The following is an 18,040-nucleotide window of genomic DNA, read 5'->3' as shown; positions in this document are numbered from 1 at the left end:
ACCCAATTTTATTTTAGCTCCTTGATTTTTGTTACTGTTTAATAATAAATAATCCATCTAGACTCTGTTTAGATGTGGTTTTATGTGTTTAATTAGTGTTTGTGCCAAGTAGAACCGTTGGGAAGACTTGGGGAAAGTCTTTGCGATCATGTTATAAAAAACAGAAACTTTAGCGCTCACCAGAATTGCTGCCATTTTTTGGAGAGTGCTATTTAGTTAATTCTTTTTGCAGATGATTAATAGATAAATTACTCAGGTCTAGCAATTTATTTGAGAATTTTATGAGTTCCAGAAGTATACGTTTGATCCAGATTACTACAGACTGTTCTGTTTTTGACAGATTCTGTTTTTCATGTGTTGTTTACTTATTTTGATGAATCTATGGCTAGTAAAATAGTTTATAAACCATAGAGAAGTTGGAATAAAGTAGGTCTAACACCAATATAAATAAATAATGAGTTCATTACAGTACCTTGAAGTGGTGTTTTGTTTTCTTTCGCTAACGGAGCTCACGAGTTTTCTGTTAAGTTTTGTGTTGTGAAGTTTTCAAGTTTTGGGTAAAGATTCGATGGACTATGGAATAAGGAGTGGCAAGAGCCTAAGATTGGGGATGCCCAAGGCACCCCAAGTTAATATTCAAGGACAACCAAGAGCCTAAGCTTGGGGATGCCCCGGAAGGCATCCCCTCTTTCGTCTTCGTTCATCGGTAACTTTACTTGGAGCTATATTTTTATTCACCACATGATATGTGTTTTGCTTGGAGCGCCATGTAATTTTATTTTGTTTTGCTTGCTGTTTGGATACAGTACCAAGATCTGAAATTATTAAATGGGAGAGTCTTCACATAGTTACATAATTAGTCGACTACTCATTGATCTTCACTTATATCTTTTGGAGTAGTTTGTTGTTTGCTATAGTGCTTCACTTATACCTTTTAGAGCATGGTGGTAGTTTTATTTTTAAGAAATAGATGAACTCTCATGTTTCACATAGATTATTTTGAGAGTCATTAATAGCATGGTAATTTGCTTAATGTTAATTTAGTTGGTATTCAAGATATGTGAAACTTTCTTTTGAGTGCGTTGAATACTAAGATAAGTTTGATGCTTGATAATTGTTTTGAGATATGGAGGTGATAATATTAGAGTCATGCTAGTTGAGTAGTTGTGAATTTAAAGAATACTTGTGTTGAAGTTTGTGATTCCTGTAGCATGCACGTATTAGAGTCACTCGGAGCATGATTTATTTATTGATTGTCTTCCTTATGAGTGGCGGTCGGGGACGAGCGATGGTCTTTTCCTACCAATCTATCCCCCTAGGAGCATGCGCGTAATACTTTGCTTTGATAACTTGTAGATATTTGCAATAAGTATATGAGTTCTTTATGACTAATGTTGAGTCCATGGATTATACGCACTTTTTCCCATCCTTCCACTATTGCTAGCCTCTCTAGTACTGCACACCTTTCATCGGTATCATACACCCACCATATACCTTCCTCAAAACAGCCACCATACCTACCTATTATGGCATTTCCATAGCCATTCCGAGATATATTGCCATGCAACTTTCCACCGTTCTGTTTATTATGACACGCTCCATCATTGTCATATTGCTAGCACGATCATGTAGTTGACATCGTATTTGTGGCAAAGCCACCGTTCATAATTCTTTCATACATGTCACTCATGAGTCATTGCATATCCCGGTACACTGCCGGAGGCATTCATATAGAGTCATATTTTGTTCTAAGTATCGAGTTGTAATTGTTGAGTTGTAAGAAAAATAAAAGTGTGATGATCATCATTATTAGAGCATTGTCCCAAGTGAGGAAAGGATGATGGAGACTATGATTCCCCCACAAGTCGGGATGAGACTCCGGACGAAAAATAAAAAAAAAGAGAAAAAAAGAGGCCATAAAAAGAGAGAAAAGGCCCAAACAAAAAAATAAAAAAATAAAAAATGAGAGAAAAAGAGAGAAGGGAAAATGCTACTATCCTTTTACCACACTTGTGCTTCAAAGTAGCACCATGATCTTCATGATAGAGAGTCTCTCATTTTGTCACTTTCATATACTAGTGGGAAATTTTTTATTATAGAACTTGGCTTGTATATTCCAATGATGGGCTTCCTCAAAATGCCCTAGGTCTTCTCGAGCAAGCGAGTTGGATGCACACCCACTTAGTTTCTTTTGTTGAGCTTTCACATACTTATAGCTCTAGTGCATCCGTTGCATGGCAATCCCTACTCACTCACATTGATATCTATTGATGGGTATCTTCATAGCCCGTTGATATGCCTAGTTAATGTGAGACTATCTTCCCACCTTTTGTCTTCTCCACAACCACCATTCTATTCCACATATAGTGTTATATGCATGGCTCACGCTCATGTATTGCGTGAAGATTGAAAAAGTTTTGAAAATGTTAAAGTATGAAACAATTTCTTGGCTTTTCATCGGGGTTGTGCATGATTTAAATATTTTGTGTGGGGAAGATGGAGCATAGCCAGACTATATGATTTTGTAGGGATAACTTTCTTTGGCCATGTTATTTTGAGAAGACATGATTGCTTTGTTAGTATGCTTGAAGTATTATTATTTTTATGTCAATATGAACTTTGGTCTTGAATCTTTCGGATCTGAATATTCATATCACAAGTAAGAAGAATTGCAATGAAATTATGCCAACTAGCATTCCACATCAAAAATTATCTTTTTTATCATTTACCTACTCGAGGACGAGCAGGAATTAAGCTTGGGGATGCTTGATACGTCTCCAACGTATCTATAATTTTTGATTGCTCCATGCTATATTATCTACTGTTTTAGGCAATATTGGGCTTTATTTTCCACTTTTATATTATTTTTGGGACTAACCTATTAACCGGAGGCCCAGCCCAGATTTGCTGTTTTATGCCTATTTCAGTGTTTCGAGGAAAAGGAATATCAGACGGAGTCAAAACGGAACGAAATCAACTGGAGAAGTTATTTTTGGAAGAAAACCCACCTGATGGACTTGGACCCCACGTCAGAAGATACGGGAGGTGCTCACGAGGGCGGGAGGCGCGCCCTCCCCCCTAGGCGCGCCCCCTGCCTCGTGGGGCCCCCGTAGCTCCACCGACGTACTCCTTTCACCCATATATACCGTCGTACCCTAAAACTTCTAGAACAGAAGATAGATCGGGAGTTCTGCCGCTGCAAGCCTCCAGAACCACGAAAAACCAATCAGGACCCCTTTCCGGTACCCTGCCGGAGGGGGGATCCATCTCCGGTGGCCATCTTCATCATCCTGGCGCTATCCATGATGAGGAGGGAGTAGTTCACCCTCGGGGCTGAGGGTATGTACTAGTAGCTATGTGTTTGATCTCTCTCTCTCTCTCGTGTTCTCTATCGTGTTCCATCTATGGCACGATCTTGATGTATCCCGAGCTTTGCTATTGTAGTTGGATCTTATGTTTCTTCTCCCCCTCTACTCTCTTGTGATGAATTGAGTTTCCCCTTTGAAGTTATCTTATCGGATTGAGTCTTTTATGAACACTTCATGTATGTCTTGCCGTGCTTATCTATGGTGACAATGGGATATCACGTGCCACTTGATGTATGTTTAGGTGACCAACTTGCGGGTTCCGCCCATGAACCTATGCATAGGGGTTGGCACACGTTCTTGATTCTCCGGTAGAAACTTTGGGGCACTATTTGAAGTACTTTTATGTTGGTTGGATAAATCTGAGATTGTGTGATGCATATCGTATAATCATGCCCACGGATACTTGAGGTGACAATGGAGTATCTAGGTGACATTAGGGTTTTGGTTGATTTGTATCTTAAGGTGTTATTCTAGTAAAAACTCCAGGGTTGTTTGTGACACTTATAGGAATAGCCCAACGGATTGATTTGAAAGAATAACTTTGAGGTGGTTTCGTACCCTACCATAATCTCTACATTTGTTCTCCGCTATTAGTGGCTTCGGAGTGACTCTTTGTTGCATGTTGAGGGCTCGTTATATGATCCAATTATGTTAGTATTGTTGAGAGGACTTACACTAGTGAAAGTATGAACCCTAGGCCTTATTTCCTATCATTGCAATACCGTTTACGCTCACTTTTATCATTCGTTGCCTTGCTGTTTTTATATTTTCAGATTACAAATACCATTATCTACTCTACTATCCATATACCACTTGTATCACCATCTCTTCGCCGAACTAGTGCACCTATACAATTTACCATTGTATTGGGTGTGTTGGGGACATAAGAGACTCTTTGTTATTTGGTTGCAGGGTTGCTTGAGAGAGACCATCTTCATCCTATGCCTCCTACGGATTGATAAACCTTAGGTCATCCACTTGAGGGGAATTTGCTACTGTCCTACATACCTGTGCACTTGCAGGCCCAACAACGTCTACAAGAAGAAGGTTGCGTAGTAGACATCAGCAGCTTCACTGAGGTCTTTCTTTGAAAAACTCCTTTCAAACACTCCTTTATGCTTTGCAGAATAATTCTACATTATCTCTGATCAACAATATGTCATTCATATATACTTATTAGAAATGTTGTAGTGCTCCCACTCACTTTCTTACAGGTTCACCGCAAGTCTGTATAAAACTATATGCTTTGATCAACTTATCAAAGCGTATATTCCAACTCCGAGATGCTTGCACCAGTCCATAGATGGATCGCTGGAGCTTGCACATTTTGTTTAGCACCTTTAGGATCGACAAAACCTTCTGGTTGCATCATATACAACTCTTCTTTTAAAACCATTAAGGAATGTAGTTTTGTTTATCCATTTGCCAGATTTCATAAAATGTGGCAATTTCCAACATGATTCGGACAGACTTAAGCATAGATATGAGTGAAAACCTTTTTGCAACAATTCTAGCTTTGTAGATAGTAACACTACTATCAGCGTCCGTCTTCCTCTTGAAGATCCATTTAATCTCAATGGCTCGCCGATCTTTGGGAAAGTCAATCAAAGTCCATACTTTGTTCTTATACATGGATCTCATCTCAGATTTCATGGCCTCAAGCCATTTCGCAGAATCTGAGATCATCATCGCTTCCTCATAGTTCGTAGGTTCGTCATGGTCAAGTAACATGACCTCCAGAACAGGATTACCGTACCACTCTGGTGCGGATCTCACTCTGGTTGATCTATGAAGTTTCATGATCTTCATCATTAACTTCGTCTCTTGTTGGTGTAGGCATCACTTGAACTGATTTCTATGATGAACTATTTTCCAATTCGGGAGAAGGTACAATTACCTTATCAAGTTCCACATTCCTCCCACTCACTTCTTTCGAGAGAAACTCCTTCTCTAGAAAGGATCCATTCTCAGCAACGAATATCTTGCCTTCGGATCTGTGATAGAAGGTGTACCCAACATTTTCTTTTGGGTATCCTATGAAGATGCACTTCTCCGATTTGGGTTTGAGCTTAACAGGTTGAAACTTTTTCACATAAGCATTGCAACCTCAAACTTTAAGAAATGACATCTTAGGTTTCTTGCCAAACCATAGTTCATACGGTGTCGTCTCAGCGGATTTAGATGGTGCCCTATTTAACGTGAATGCAGCTGTCTCTAATGCATAACCCCAAAACGATAGTGGTAGATCGGTAAGAGACATCATAGATCACACCATATCTAATAAAGTACGGTTATGACGTTCGGACACACTATTACACTGTGGTGTTCCGGGTGGCGTGAGTAGTGAAACTATTTCACATTGTTTTAACTGAAGGCCAAACTCTTAACTCAAATAATTTACCTCTGCGATCATATCGTAGAAACTTTTATTTTCTTGTTACGATGATTCTCCACTTCACTATGAAATTCTTTGAACTTTTTCAAATGTTTCAGACTTGTGTTTCATTAAGTATATATACCCATATCTGCTCAAATCATCTGTGAAGGTGAGAAAATAACGATACTTGCCGTGAGCCTTAAGACTCATCGGACCGCATACATTACTATGTATTATTTCCAATAAGTCAGTTGCTTGCTCCATTGTTCCGGAGAACGGAGTCTTAGTCATCTTGCCCATGAGGCATGGTTCGCAAGCATCAACTGATTCATAATCAAGTGATTCCAAAACCCAATCAACATGGATTTTCTTCATGTGCTTTACACCAATATGACCTAAACGGCATTGCCACGAATAAGTTGCACTATCATTATTAACTTCACATCTTTTGGCTTCAATATTATGAAAATGTGTATCACCACGATCGAGATCCAACAAACCATTTTCATTGGGTGTATGACCATAGAAGGTTTTATTCATGTAAACAGAACAACAATTATTCTCTAACTTACATGAATAACCGTATTGCAGTAAACATGATCCAATCATATTCACGCTCAACGCAAACACTAAATAACATTTATTTTAGGTTTAACACTAATCCCGAAAGTATAGGGAGTGTGTGATGATGATCATATCAATCTTAGAACCACTTCCAATAGACATCGTCACTTCACCCTTAACTAGTCTCTGTTCATTCTGCAACTTCCGTTTCGAGTTACTATTCTTAGTAACTGAACTAGTATCAAATACTGAGGGGTTGCTATAAACACTAGTAAAGTACACATCAATAACATGTATATCAAATATACTTATGTTCACTTTGCCGTCCTCCTTATCCGCCAATTACTTGGGGTAGTTCTGCTTCCAGTGACCAGTCCCTTTGCAGTAGAAGCACTCAGTTTCAGGCTTAGGTCAAGACTTGTTTTTTTTCACTTGAGCAGCAACTTGCTTGCCGTTCTTCTTGAAGTTCCCCTTCTATCCCTTTGCCCTTTTTTGAAACTAGTGATCTTGTTAACCATCAACACTTGATGCTCTTTCTTGATTTCTTCCTCCGTCGATTTCAGCATCACGAAGAGCTTGGGAATCGTTTCCGTTATCCCTTGCATATTATAGTTCATCACGAAGTTCTACTAACTTGGTGATGGTGACTAGAGAATTCTGTCAATCACTATTTTATCTGGAAGATTAACTCCCACTTGATTCAAGCGATTGTAGTACCCAGACAATCTGAGCACATGCTCACTGCTTGAGCTATTCTCCCCCATCTTTTAGCTACAGAACTTGTTGGAGACTTCATATCTCTCAACTCGGGCATTTGCTTGAAATATTAACTCCAACTCCTGGAACATCTCATATGGTCCATGACGTTCAAAACGTCTTTGAAATCCCGATTCTAAGTTGTTAAGCATGGTGCACTAAACTATCAAGTAGTCATCATATTGAGCTAGCCAAACATTCAGAACGTCTGCATCCGCTCCTGCAATAGGTCTGTCACCTAGCGGTGCATCAAGGACATAATTCTTCTGTGCAGCAATGGGGATAATCCTCAGATCAAGGATCCAATCCGAATCATTGCTACTAACATTTTTCAACTTAGTTTTCTCTAGGAACATATAAAAATTAAACAGGGAGAAACATCGCGAGCAATTGATCTACAACATAGATATGCTAATACTACCAGGACTAAGTTCATGATAAATTAAAGTTCAATTAATCATATTACTTAAGAACTCCCACTTAGAAAGACATCCCTCTAATCTTCTAAGTGATCACGTGATCCAAATCAACTAAACCATAACCGATCATCACGTGAAATGGAGTAGTTTTCAATGGTGAACATTATTATGTTGATCATATCTCCTATATGATTCACGATCGACCTTTCAGTCTCCAGTGTTCCGAGGCCATATCTGCATATGCTAGGCTCGTCAAGTTTAACCTGAGTATTTCTGCGTGTGCAAAACTGGCTTGCACTCGTTGTAGATGGACGTAGAGCTTATCACACCCGATCATCACGTGGTGTCTAGGCACGAAGAACTTTGGCAACGGTGCATACTCAGGGAGAACACTTTTATCTTGAAATTTAGTGAGAGATCATCTTATAATGCTACCGTCAATCAAAGCAAGATAAGATGCATAAAAGATAAACATCACATGCAATCAATATAAGTGATATGATATGGCCATCATCATCTTGTGCTTGTGATCTCCATCTCCGAAGCACCTCCATGATTGACATCGTCACCGGCGCGACACCTTGATCTCCATCGTAGTATTGTTGTCGTCTCGCCAATCTTATGCTTCTACGACTATCGCTACCGCTTAGTGATAAAGTAAAGCATTACAGGGTGATTGCATTGCATACAATAAAGCGACAACCATATGGCTCCTGCCAGTTCCCAATAACTCGGTTACAAAACATGATCATCTCATACAAAAAAATAGCATCATGTCTTGACCATATCACATCACAACACGCACTGCAAAAACAAGTTAGACGTCCTCTACTTTGTTGTTGCAAGTTTTACGTGGCTGCTACGGGCTTAGCAAGAACCGTTCTTACCTACGCATCAAAACCACAACGATAGTTTGTCAAGTTAGTGTTGTTTTAACCTTCTCAAGGACCGGGCGTAGCCACACTCGGTTCAACTAAAGTTGGAGAAATTGACACCCGCCAACCACCTGTGTGCAAAGCACGGCGGTGAAACCAGTCTCGCGTAAGCGTACGCGTAATGTCAGTCCGGGCCGCTTCATCTAACAATACCGCCGAACCAAAGTATGACATGCTGGTAAGAAGTATGACTTATATCGCCCACAACTCACTTGTGTTCTACTCGTGCATATAACATCGACACATAAAACCAGGCTCGAGGATGCCACTATTGGGGAATGTAGTGATTTCAAAAAATTTCCTACGCACACGCAAGATTATGGTGATGTATAGCAACGAGACGGGAGAGTGATGTCTACGTACCCTCGTAGACCGGCAACAGAAGTGTTGACACAACATAGAGGAAGTAGTCGTACATCTTCCCGATCCAAGTACCGAACGTACGGCACCTCCGAGTTCTGCACATGTTCAACTCGGTGACGTCCCTCGAGCTCCGATCCAGCCGAGTGTTGAGGGAGAGTTTTGTCAGCACGACGGCATGATGACGGTGATGATGTTCTACCGACGCAGGGCTTCGCCTAAGCACTGCTACGATATGACCGAGGTGGAATATGGTGGAAGGGGGCACCGCACATGGCTAAGGAACGATAACGAAGATCAACTTGTGTGTCATGGGGTGCCCCCCTGTCCCCGTATATAAAGAAGGGAGGGGGGAGGTGCGGCCGGCCCCTAGGGGTGCGCCTGGAGGAGTCCTACTCCCACCGGGAGTAGGACTCCCCCCTCTTGCCTTGTTGGATATGGAAAGGGGAAGGGGGAAAGAGGAAAGGGGGGCGCCGCCCCCTTCCTCGTCCTATTCGGAGTAGGGGAGGAGGGGGCGCGTGGCCTGCTCTGGCCGACCCTTCTCTTCTCCCTTAGGGCCCATGTAGGCCCATTAACCCCCGGGGGGGTTCCGGTAACCCCCGGTACTCCGGTAAAATCCCGATTTCACCTGGAACGATTCTGATATCCAAATATAGGCTTACAATATATCAATCTTTATGTCTCGACCATTTCGAGACTCCTTGTCATGTTCGTGATCACATCCAGGACTCCGAACAACCTTCGGTACATAAAAACACAAAAACCCTAATTACGATCGTCACCGAACTTTAAGCGTGCGGACCCTACAGGTTCGAGAACTATGTAGACATGACTGAGACACGTCTCCGGTCAATAACCAATAGCGGAACCTGGTTGCTCATATTGGTTCCTACATATTCTACAAAGATCTTTATCGGTCAAACCTCATAACAACATACGTTGTTCCCTTTGTCATCGGTATGTTACTTGCCCGAGATTCGATCGTCGGTATTCCAATACCTAGTTCAATCTCGTTACTGATAAGTCTCTTTACTCATTCCGTAATAGATCATCTCACAACTAACTCATTAGTTGCAATGCTTGCAAGGCTTATGTGATGTACATTACCGAGAGGGCCCAGAGATACCTCTCCGACAATTGGAGTGACAAATCGTAATCTCGAAATACGCCAACCCAACATGTACCTTCGGAGACACCTGTAGAGCACCTTTATAATCACCCAGTTACGTTGTGACGTTTGGTAGCACACGAAGTGTTCCTCCGGTAAACGGGGAGTTGCATAATCTCATAGTCATAGGAACATGTATAAGTCATGAAGAAAGCAATAGCAACAAGCTAAACGATCAGGTGCTATGCTAACGGAATGGGTCAAGTCAATCACATCATTCTCCTAATGATGTGAACCCGTTAATCAAATGACAACTCATGTCTATGGCTAGGAAACATAACCATCTTTGATCAACAAGCTAGTCAAGTAGAGGCATTCTAGTGACACTTTGTTTGTCTAGGTATTCACACATGTATTATGTTTCCGGTTAATACAATTCTAGCATGAATAATAAACATTTATCATGATATAAGGAAATAAATAATAACTTTATTATTGCCTCTAGGGCATATTTCCTTCAACAATGTCACAAAAAGTGTATCATTGGATTCTTAAGCGGATGTAGTTGTATTTAAAAGTCGAGGGCGGTGCTTTTCCTGCGCGGTAGGCGGGGCAGTTCCGCCTAGTCTGTTCGACAGAGACGCGAGAAGATGAGGGAGTAGGCTGCTGCAAACATAGGGCTATGTGATTTGACAACGAGCTATTGCTGGACAGGTGGGGCCCCGTGATTTGACTTGCCATTATCATTTTAACTGCGGCGCTACGACCGGCGTGAGTCTCCCGATTCCTGACCACCTCCATTACGAAGAAAGAGATAGAGAGGAGTAAAAAAAATACACTTATAGCCAACCTTATAGCCAACCTTGTTGTAGTATGATTGACTAAGTGATGACTATGTATGACATGCCACCATCAGATAGCCTAATGCACCGTGTTAAATCTCCAAGGGCGCGACCGCACGAGCGACAAGGTGGTCGTGGTAGGCGCGACCATGATACGGGCTGCTGGCAGCCCTTGGATCTGAGATCAAATGGTCGCATGCTAAGTTGCTGAAAATTTGCAGAATAACCCTCCAGGATAGGATGTTCACCCATAGGTCTAGAATCACACCATGCAACCATTCGATCTCAGATCCAAGGGCTCTCGGAAGCCCGTATCATGGGAGAATGGAAAGCCACTACCCTGCCGTTCACACGCTGGCAGTTCGCTCCTACTCGTCCCCGCACGTCCTTCAATACTATGGCGGTTCGCTCCTAGTTGTCCCGTCCATTCACATTACGGCAGTTCCACTAATCCTAACCATCCTCCCAAATCAATGGCGTCCCAAATCTCCACGATCAGCGGTGAGTACAAGGTTAGAACCATCACCAGCGATGAGTTCGACGTCATCTACACCCGTTCTTCCGCGACGGTGAAAGGATGCCTTTCTCGCTTCAGACGCATGTTCGAAAACTCAGTTGATGAGTGGGTCGCTGGGCTAGATGTTGAGTACACCACAGTCCTGGGACTAGAGAAGGATCTAAAGAACGAAGAGAGGAAGAAGCCCGTCGTGATCCAGGTTTGCATACATAACGTTTGCTTGGTCTACCACATATGCCATGCCGATGTTGAGTGCCAGGATTTTAAGAAATTCCTCAAGGACAAAACAGTGAAATTCGTTACTATAGACTTTAAGAACGACAGGGATGTCCTGTGTTGGATAGGTATCGTTGTAGGCAACCCCTTCGACCTCTAGAAGAATCAGCTGGTGTCCTCTCGTCAGCCTTCAATGCTGACCCTGGCAGGAGCCATGGTTCATCCTTCATACGGTAAACTGGAGAAACCTCCATACACGTTTCATCGTCATGCATGGCAGCGGAATGTACTAGATATACACCACATCCACTACACTGCAATGGATGGCTACCTTTGCTTCAATATCTACAAGGGTTGGATAAAGAGCAACAGCCAAGTGTGCGGTTCAAGCAAAGAAATATCGGCCAAGAGGGAGAGGGACAAGGACGAAGTCGAGGACGTGGACGAGGACTCCGAGTAAGGTGTCAGTGTCGTTGCTCATGGTGGTTCTAAACTTCTAATGCAGCGTCTACCGGATTAGTTGCATAGTTTAATTTCAGGTGTGCTTAGTTTAATTTGAGGGGTGTGTTGTGCTGAGCCCCCAGCAGAACTATGTTATGTTTCTTCTCGTTACTTTAACTCTTCAGTATGTACATACTACTAGTATTTCTTTAATAGAATTTAGCACCCCAATTAAGCACGTACTAGCTTTTTTAATAGTACTATATGCATAATTTGGCGACGAGCGCTCTCTATATGTACCACCTTTTTTTAATTTCAATTTTTGCTCCATGGCGCAATCCATCGATAGTACTACTATACAAAAGTATACATTTTTAAAAGGTTAGAGTACTGTTCATCACATATATAGCCAGTTAAATTCTCAACCTAGAACGACGTGCATGCCATGTAGTAAACCGAAACAGAGGAAGTATAGTAAAAATGAGGTGATTTTACCGAGCGATCCGCGGGGGAGCATGGCCTGTCATGCGGTCCAACGTGTCATGATGTACCAAGGCGATGCGCATGTCCCTCTTGAGGTAGAAGCAATACTACGTGGGTTGAGATGATGGCGAACCGAAGTGTGAAATAATGGTCGCTTCGTCCGTCTGGGAAGGTGCGGCATTGTGATTTGACGTCTCATTGCTCATTACTACTACTGGGCCGGTATGAGTGGGGTGCGTCCCCCCTACAGTTCTGCACTGTTATTTGGTGCTTGACACGCCGACCCGGTTGCTATATGTCCCACATGTCAGCGACAGGAAGTATAGAATTCATGAAAGGGAGCGTCGACGGAGGAGTATACTACAGAATTCATGAAAGGGGGCGACTTAGTTTTGGAAAAAATCTGTTTTTACGGAGTATGTACCCACTAGGCTTTATACGGCTCATCTAAAAAACATTCGTTTTCCGTTTGATATGTCTCAATTCTACTATACTAGTAGTAGTACCATTACATGTTGGATTTTGAGGTGCGTTAGATCACCCGACGCAAGCAGTGTCAAGAGGAAACTAACCAATGCATGTACAAGTTCATGGAAATTTAGTGGTCATTCATGCATTAGTTCTAATTGATGCCTCGGTAAACATAACTTCTTGAGAAAAACGAGCGTACTAATTACTTGTGCAAACTATGAAATTAATTCGACCACTCATCGTCTACCTTGGTTGGAGAGATTTTGAAATTGAGCCATAAACTGGAAAGGAGGGAGTAGTAACTTTTGTCTCGATTACTATTTGTGGCCTTGTATAGATGCAAAATGTATTTTTTATAGTGGCCTTGTATAAGTAAATGGAGGGAGTACTAACCAAAGTACGTAGTAGGGACGAGGAGTAAACGGAGGGAGTAGTAAAATTTTCTCCTCGTGCTGCGAGCCACCGCGCACGTGGGCGAGGGAGCAGGCGTAAAGGCATACAGTACTACTACTACTACTACTACTACTACTACTACTACTACTACTACTACTACTACTACTACTACTACTACTACTCGTAAGCAAGCTTCACCTAATCCTGCGAGCCACCGCGCCCGTGGGCGGGGGAGACGGCATACTAAGCAAGCTTCTCCTCATTCTGCGAGTTGACGGGACACATCAAAAGTACTCCAGTGTATAGAGCCTTGCCTCTAAGGTAGGCCCCACATGGTTTGCCTCTTTTTTTTAATTTAACATAACGCGTCAAGTCGAAATTTGTTTGTTCACCCGTGGTAGACTATCCTCCCTCCACCAAGTGGACAACCAGTACACGTGCCAAATTACCACGTGGGTTGCCTTTTTCGTACAGAAATTAGCTCCACCGTGTACCCGCACGGGTGTGGTTGGGAAAGAGACGGGAGTACATGCGCCATGCGTGCACCTCTTCTCTTTGTGCACGTCCCCCACCTACGTGGGTGTGTGTGAGAGAGATACAAACCTAGACATAATGCGCCATCCATCCCCATGCCTCCACCCAGTCCGACCACCAGTCACCACCACGCCCCACTCCTCCTCACCTTATCTCTCATCTTTCTCCCTCCATTTTTATATACAAGGGGCCACTATCAAAATTACAATTTGCAGATATACAAGGCCACTACCACTAATCGATGCAATATTGATGGTGTTTGCCTCGTGGTACTAGCAAAGGACATTAATTATCCCTTGCATGCATGCGGGAGTTTGTAAAAAAATGCATCTTGATGTTCCATCCAATGCACGGGCATCTTGCTAGTCCATGAAAACAACACATGGCAAAATTCCACGGCGAACGAGGGATTTGAATCTGTTGGGAGGGGCTGTTTGGATCTTGCCCAGGGTAGCCGAAATATTGGTGACCCTTTTGTCAACCGGTGCCTTTGTCACCGATGAACGAGGAATGGCTCGGGTGCTCATGCTTTCATGCATCCTCCAGCACGCACGTCGGAGACAGCTCGCACAAGCTGTGTTTTTTGTCCCACAACACTGCCCGAGCCGCCCGCAGACCGACCGGCGACCCGCAAATTACGCCATCAAACCATAGCCGCACACATTATGACAACAACTCAACCAACCAGACGAAATTCACACAAACACGTAGACAAACTGATATTTCATATAAAAAACAACGGAAATCATATAAAATACCAGATTTTCATACAAACATGACGGATTTCATTAGATTCAAATGAACTACACGGTGCTAGTTCTGGACAGCACACGTATATAATACCTGGCCTAAATGGTCGCCCGCCGATCGATTTGTGTTCCTCATGTCCGACAGCACGATCACCGGACTGCCGGGAGCCCCGGAGGTACATGCTTCAGCGCAAAGGACGGCTCGCTTCCCCACTGCCCAACTGATACCATTGGCTGGTGCCAAAGATGATGGTGGCCGGCACCGGTTCGAGTTCATCACCGGCCACTACTTCGCCATGGCCGGCACCAGCTCGAGTTCATCCTAACATTCCCCTCTTCCGTGGAGCCCATGCGGGATTGATGAAGGTCCTCGCAACAAAAGGATCCGGCAAGACACCTGCTGTGTACGCCGGCGTCGCCTCCGCGGTGGCCTTCATGGGACCCAAGCGGCGGCGGCCTCCCGTGTTCTACTTCTCCTCGATGATGGCGGCGGACACGGAGGCGCTGGCCACCGACTCGTCGCTCTACGCGCACCTGGCTTCTGTCGCTGCTTGGATGGCGCGGCCGCTGGCATGGGAGTCCCGGCCACAGAAACGGGAGACGCGGTATGAGGCGGCGGCGTGGACGGCAGCAACGATGCCTGTGCGCCGCTCCTCGTCGAGCTGGCCTGGAGCGGCGAGTTGCTGAACCGCGCACCGGCTTGGGGCGGCAACTGGCTCCGTCGGGCGTGGGGAGGGAGGTGGATCAGCGAGCTGCATAGCTCGTATCCGGCGGGCTACCCAGCCGGCTTGGATGCGGAATAACTACTCTTCGTAAGCCATTGTAAGAGTGGACAAAATGGTGGAGGAGATAGGGGAGCGGCGGAGGTGTGCGATTCTTGGCCGACGTTTGGCCTCGTTTAGATAGGAGATTAAATAGACGGCCGACGGGAGGAGATCGACCGGCGTTGCATTTAACGCCGGCCCGGTCATGAATGGACGTGTGTCCAGAGTGGGGTTCTCGGCTTCCACACGGGCGGGTTTCATGGAGGCGTTTGAATGCGGCACAGAGGTGTGTTCATACGGGCGTGCCGCGAGTGGCACCCTCGACTCTGACCTAGGACACCGTGCCATTATTCCACTAACGTGTGGGCTCTTTGGGTGCATGGCCTGCATGTCAGTGACCCAACGCATGCAGGGCACAACAGAGGAACCTTTGGTGGGCCAGGGCGGTCAGAAGCGGGCATTTCATAAACCGATGATTGTTCATTGAGTGTGACATCATCTTTTTTCATGTAGATAAGCCTACTATGTTGATAGCCCGTTCGATACGTTGTGATTCATAAAGACCGCTGCAAACATCAATGTTCTGCTTATCACAGATAAGATTGATTAATACACGTAACAATCCATGTCCTTAACAAAGGGTGCATGCACGTATAGGTTGAGCATGTGTCTTGCGTCGTGTGCTGTGTGCATGCAGGCGTGCGAGTGTTGCGTGCGTGCAAGGGTACGTTTGAGTGTTGCATGCATGGGTGCGTACGTGCCTGTGTTCGTGACTGCATGTGTATGTGTCAGTGTTGCACACCAACATGCGTGCATGTGTATGTGTCAGTGTTGCACGCCTACATGCGTGCGTGTCTTGCGTGCGTGCATGTGTACGTGCAGGGTGAGGCTACATGTCTGTCGACTGAATTTTCATCTCTGGTCATTAGATTTTCTATCCGTTGTATACGAAATCAAGGGCCTCCAGTTTATCATCAAACTCCACCCCCTGAGCCGCCAGCCACCACCGGCCGAACCGCCAGCCCCCGCCCCCCGCGGCCGGCTCGCTCTCCCCGAAACCACTCCCCACCGCCGGTCCGCCGCCGCACCGGCCATCCCTCTAGCCCCCTGCCTAGCTTTTTCTCCGGGGATCCCCACCCCACCGCCCAATGAACGCCCCCAACCGCCGGTGACTGCCATCCAGAGGTCTCACGACTTCGAATACCCAACGACCACTAATTTATTACCATTTCTGTCCTTCATATACGCGCTGACGGGTGGACCCTATGGTAATGTGCGCTGCTGAATGTGGACCGTTTGACTGGTCAATTGATCATGTTATCAACAAATTACGGAGCTGTATAGTGAGCCAGTGACCGTATGATCACCCTAAAATGTACTCCTATTTTATTAACACAATACATACTCAAACTACCATTTCTTTCTCTCATATACGGGCTGACAGGTGGGCCCCACGGTTACGTGCCCCGATGGTGCAATACTAGTTGCACCGCGTGGAACGTTTGACTGGTCAATTGATTGTGTCATCAACAAAATACGGAGTTGTACGGGTGAGCCAGTGACCGTATAATCATGATATGTATTTGTTTAACACGGTACAGACGCAAGGGCTCATATATACGCACAAGCACTCACCGCTATAAGCACACACATGCAAACCCTACCCCTATGAGCACCTTCGAGAGAGTGGGCCAGCATATAGGATCTTGAGATTTTACTATGTCACCATAGGTGCCTCGTAGTCGAGTGGAACGTCTCCTCCCACTGAATGTACATCGCCAGAAAATACTGAAATTAACACAAGATAAATGCGAGCACCGGGACTTTAACCTTGGTGGGCTCGAGAAACCATTGTCCTCTAACCATCCAATCGCATGTTCGTTAGCACGACAAAATGTATGTGGTGACCGTGATGAGCTTCTTATGAAGTCCAGTGACCATATCGTGCTTTCGCTTCAAATACAATGACCGTAAGTGTCGTCAACAAAATACGAAGCACGCATCAAATGCAAAGTCCGTCAGTGTCATCAACAAAATATGGAGACGTATCGTGAGCTAGATACCGTTGTACTATTGTATATGCTTATTTTCTTAGTGGACGATTGCGTGTGTGGTGTGGTGGGCACATCATTTCTAGTTGTGGTGGGTCAACATGAAGACTCATGGGTCGGTTCCATCCTGCGCCACATATAGGTTGGACCGTGACGTGTTATACGAAGACCCATGTGGAGGACTCGGCGTACAACACGAAGCTACCAGAGTCGTGGAGGACTCTATCCCCACTGGTGATAAGCCGACTATATATGATTTGTAACCCTAGGCCCTTAGTATGTTATACAAGCTTGGGGGCTAGTTAGTCGATAGTATACACACATGCACAATGCCTGGTATTCATGTGTACTTTGTGCACACCCCTATCACTAATATACAGTACCAAGAGTAGGCTCTTTCTTCAACTGCAAGGGTCCGATCCGAACTAGGGTAAAACTTTGCCTCGTATTACCATCCAGCCTAACAACCAGAGATATACTACCGAATGATATGATGAAATCATATCTGCCAACTACTAAGAGAGAGGTATGTCGGGGGGCAATGTGTGCGAGAGAGGCCTAAAGATAATGTGCCTGCGGGACACACGTAGGCACATATATGTGCGTATAGAGGGCTAGTAGAGACCGTGCATGTGTATATATGCATGTGAGAGAAATAGTGTTTTCCAACTGAGATTAGTGAAAAGAGTGGT

This window comes from Triticum aestivum, chromosome 1A (assembly GCF_018294505.1).
Source record: "Triticum aestivum cultivar Chinese Spring chromosome 1A, IWGSC CS RefSeq v2.1, whole genome shotgun sequence".
NCBI classification, from domain to species: Eukaryota; Viridiplantae; Streptophyta; class Magnoliopsida; order Poales; family Poaceae; genus Triticum; species Triticum aestivum.
This window is presented reverse-complemented; position numbering follows the sequence as displayed.